Genomic DNA, 5,058 nt, shown 5'->3' on the forward strand with positions numbered 1-5,058 from the left:
TTTGGCATTTTCTTTTTCTTATCAGTGCACTACACATATCCACTACAGGCATTTTAGTTCACATTTCTTCTTGAGACATTGGTACCCAGCACCTCTTTGTGTACTAAATGTTTTGTATTTAGGTTGCTCTTGATAATGGACTTTTGGTTGATAATCCCGGGTTAGTTAACCCAAGTTACCAAGTGTTGAAACACTCCTCAGAACCTATTCATCCAAGCATATCCTTAATACATAAACACCACAGGCATTTGTCTCAGAAGTTCAAACCATTGGTGCCTAGCTTATTTTCTCAATTTTTTTGCTTTTTGGTTGCCCTTTTTCAGTGGCTTTTTCTTCTTCTTCTTCTTTCTTTTTCATGGCCAAAGACATTTATTCATCAAGATCCATAGACAGCATCCTAAATTCCACTAAAAGTGACAATTCTAACTTTATTTCTTAGTGAGCTGACTATTCAATCAAACATGCATACCACCACTTAATCTTATTTGATTTCTTACTAAATGGAATTGAGTTACTTTTGTTCAAACTTTTCTTTTATTTTTGGAAACAGAACAAGCATGGCAAGCATACATTTAAGCAAGTGAAGTTTATCCAGACACTTAGACTATCACTTATTTGGAAATTAAACAAACAGACAAACAAAAACTGCAATGACTCAAACTTAAAGCAGGGGTGCATGCAAACTTCCAATATCAGCAATTCAAAGTACAAGCAATTAAGTGACAATACAACCTTTTAGCATCTTCTTTGTTGTTCATCATCCTTCCTAGCCTTGGTGTTCTCTTTGATGATGATGTATATTCCTTCCATGAGATTGATTGTCTTCCTGCAAAGCTATTAGAAGTTGCTTGTTCCCCAAGCACTTTGAGAATTGGTTAGCATGCATGTATGTTTGTAGGCCTCTGAACTTAGATTGGTGTGTGAACACCAAACTTAGTTCCTTGCCATATGCAGCAATTTGGATCATATGCAGAAAACCTCATGTGCTTTTATTAAGAAAATAACTATGAACTAGAAATTAAACTATTGTTTAAGTAGTTTCCCTGATTGGTTGGAGCTAGTGACTAGTCATGCTGAGGTAGAAATGTGCTTTTAATGAAGTTTTTGGTGGAACACCAAACTTAGAATCTCACATTCACCCTTGAATTGTTTTGGTGTGCAACACCAAACTTAGCTCCTTGCAATACAGATAAATCTACTTAACTCTTTTATTGAAATAACTAGAAAAGAAAAACTACCTTTGGTTGGGTTGCCTCCCAACAAACGCTTGTTTACTGTCATTAGCTTGACATGCTGTTCCTGACTTTCTTCCTCTTCCTCCAGTTTGTTAAGAGGAATGACTTCAAGTGGATAAAGGAGCTAGTTAGTGCCCCTTGTTGTGAATGCCTCTTTCCAGCAAGCTTTCCCTTGTGATTGGCTTGAGTGAACTTGCTTGTTGGCTCAGGAGTTGGATTGTTCTTCGACCTTCTCTTCTTCATGGATATGGTCCTTTGTTTCTCGGTCACAATCCTCATTTTGGTGCTTGTTTCTACTGCCTTCACAGCCTTGATCTCAGAACTTGGTTGTTGTTGGACAGTTGGAGTATCCTGTTCATCAAAAGCTTCCTGAATTTGTGGTTCAATGAACCCTTCCTCTTTGCAACTCTCTGTTTCATTGGAGTGTGATCTCCCTTGACTGACTTTCTCCATTTCTTGTTCTTCTGATTCCTCCCTTGGGTTTGCCATGGTATCACTAGAAGAATTGTGGGTAGGGATTTGCTTTGATAGATATCCAATTTGTGCTTCTAGCTTTTGAATAGCAGCACCTTGATTTTGTAAGTTGGATATCACTTCTTCCTTAAAGCCTTTCAAATCGGCCACATCTCTGCCCATGGTTGCAATCATTCCTTCTATCCTGTTTAATTGATCTTGAAATTGTTGGCTCGGATTAGGTTGGTGGGGTTGATTATCTTGGCTGTGATATGGTGGCTGGGAGTATGTGTTTTGTGTGGGCTGATAGAGTCTTTGGTTGGAGTGTTGGTAGTGGTATGACTCTTGTGTGTAGTGGAATGAGTCTTGTGGATAGTGAAATGAATTGTATGAATTTGAGAAGGAATTTTGTGCTGAGAAATGCTCAAGTGATGAAGAATTTGGATATGTAAAACTAGGAGGTGAGGTTGGATAATTCAGAGGTGATGGCTCTTGATGAATGGGGTGTGAATAAGTGAAATCTCTTTGGTTTTGATCTTCCCAGCCACAACTTGAGTAGTGATCAAATTCACCAAAACATGGACCATTTTGTGGCTCTGGGAAGTACCCCGTTTCCTGTTCCTGATACTCCCACCCACCATGAGCATAATAACATGAATCATTCTGTGGTGGTGGAGAGTTTCTCATGAATTTTGATTGACCAAAAGATGATGGATACTCCTTTCTTTTTTGCAATGTGCTCAGTCTCAAACAATACTCATCCAAAGATAGTGGAAATTCCATAGTGAGGCAATATCACAAACAGCTAGTGGTTAGTATGCTAACAAGTGAATAAGCAAAGAAAACAAATTAAAATTTGCAGAAATTAGCAGTAATAAACTGAAACAAAAACTATTAACAAAAGAAAAGAAAAATTGCTCAATCTAGTTAACTTCCAATTGGAGAATTGTCAATCGAAAACCAATCCCCGGCAACGGCGCCATAAACTTGATGCGCATAAACTAGTTATGCCACGATTTAGGAAATTGCACGATCGGCAAAATTCCTTCCGGCAAGTGCACCGGTTATCGTCAAGTAAAAACTCACAATAGAGTGAGGTCGAATCCCACAAGGATTGGTTGAGTGAGCAATTCGGATTAGAAGTGTGTTCTAGTTGAGCGGAATCAAGATTTAGATGAGAATTGCGGAATGTAAAATTGCATGAATTAAAGAGCGAGAAGCTAAATTGCTGAAATTAAAAGGGATGGGGGTGATTGCATGAATTTAATTGCAGAATGTAAAGAGAAAGTGGAAATCAGAAATGGGGAATTCATTGGGTTATAGGAGATATTGAGATCTCCGAATCAAAACATGTTTATCTCTTCCTCAACCAATGCGTTCATTGAATTTTGCTTGGCAATCTTATATGATTGGATCCCAATCCCTTGGCTCACCAATTCTCTCTAAAAACAAACAAATGCCCAATCCCTTGGTTTAAATGTTCATAAGAAGAGATGATGCTCGATCACTGATTATACCACACAGTTTCATGAACCAAAATTTGGTAGGATTACATGTCACAATATCCATCCAAACCCCAATCCAATTCACTGTGAGAAAGCTTCTCTAGCATGAATCCTCCATTCCTTTCCCAGGGTTCCGAAGGATTCCAATTATGGGTAGTTTCTTTCCCAAGACAACTACCCAATGGAATTAGATCGAGAAGCTTTCTAACAAAATTCAAGAGAAAAGATTGAAGAAGAAGATAAACTATTATTGATTCATTGAATTACAATAGAGCTCCCTAACCCAATGAAAAGGGGTTTAGTGAGTCATAGCTCTGAATTCAATTTACAAAGATAAAAGAAAATGATCCAAAGTTCTCCGTGTGTAAGTCCCCCTCAGGGGCTGGATTCCCCTTCAATCCCCCGTTTTTCCTCAAATGCAGAAACTAAGGCCTTTAAATAGGCTCCCTAAATTACAAAATGAAAATGAAATTCAAAGCAAATTACAATCAAATGAAAATAAACTATTCTAGATGATTCTTGTGGCCTTGATTTGGTGTTGTTGATGGGCCTTGCTTGCTTGAAGGGTAGAGTGACATAATTGATCCAAAAAGGATAATGATCCATTAAACTACACTCAAACGTTGCACCCCCTTTCTTGAGTCGTCACTTTGTTCTCTTGTCAACCTTGCCAATTTGATGCCAAATATAGACTATTATACCTCCTTGGAAAGCTATGGATGTCAGCTTTCTAACGCAACTGGAAGCACCTCAATTGGATTTCTACAACTCGAGTTATACTCCATGGAAGGTGAAGAGGTCAGCTGGCCTGATTGCATGTTGGTACTATGCTCTTCTATGCACATTACGGGGCTGTTTTCTCCCTCAATTTTTAGTATCCACCATGCATGCCATATATTCTTGGAAAGCTCTAGATGTCTTCTTTCCAATGCATTTTGAATCACCTCATTTGGAGTTTTGTACCTCAAGTTATTTATGTTTGAAGAAGGCATGGTCAAGCTGTTCCATATAACACGTTTAAGCTCCAGTTTAAGCTTAAACTGGAGCTTAAACGCTGGCACTCCCTGGAGGCACAAGCTCGAGCACATTTAAGCTTCAGTTTAAGGTTAAACTGAAGCTTAAACGTGGAAATGAGAAAGCAACCCTGGAGGAGAAAAATAGTCGAACACGTTTAAGCTCCAGTTTAAGGTTAAACTGGAGCTTAAACGTGGAATGCTCCTGGTGCCTTTCTTACTTCTGGCGTTTAACCTCCAGTTTAAGGTTAAACTGGAGGTTAAACGTGGAAATGCTCCCCTGGTGAGATTCTCACTTCTGGCGTTTAACCTCCAGTTTAAGGTTAAACTGGAGGTTAAACTTCAATTCCAGCATTATATGGCTTGGTAGTTTAAGTTCCAGTTTAAGCTTAAACTGGAACTTAAACTCCACATGTGATATTCAAGCTTCCTTTATTGATTTTGTTGCTTCCTTGCCTAGCCTCTTCTTCCCTGAAATCATCCAAACAATTGCATCAAAGTCTTGCAAAATTTCATGAGAAATCTTCCATTCATAGCATTCAAGTAATATAACTAAAAACTCATGGAATTTGCATCAAAATCTTCATGTTGAATGATTTAAGACAAGCATGACTATTTGGCCCAAATGATTACTTAAGGCTCAAGAAAATGCATAAAATAACTAAAAATAAAAGAAAAAGGCTAGTGAAACTAGCCTAAGATGCCTTGGCATCATTAAATTTCTATTTTCTTTTGTTATTTTATGTTTTCTGTAGGTTGATGATCATGTGAAGTCACAAAAACAATTGAAAAAGCAAAAATAGAAGGAAAAATAGAATGAAAAATAGAACACCCTGGAGGAGAAACTTACTG

This window comes from Arachis hypogaea, chromosome 11, assembly GCF_003086295.3.
Source record: "Arachis hypogaea cultivar Tifrunner chromosome 11, arahy.Tifrunner.gnm2.J5K5, whole genome shotgun sequence".
NCBI classification, from domain to species: domain Eukaryota; kingdom Viridiplantae; phylum Streptophyta; class Magnoliopsida; order Fabales; family Fabaceae; genus Arachis; species Arachis hypogaea.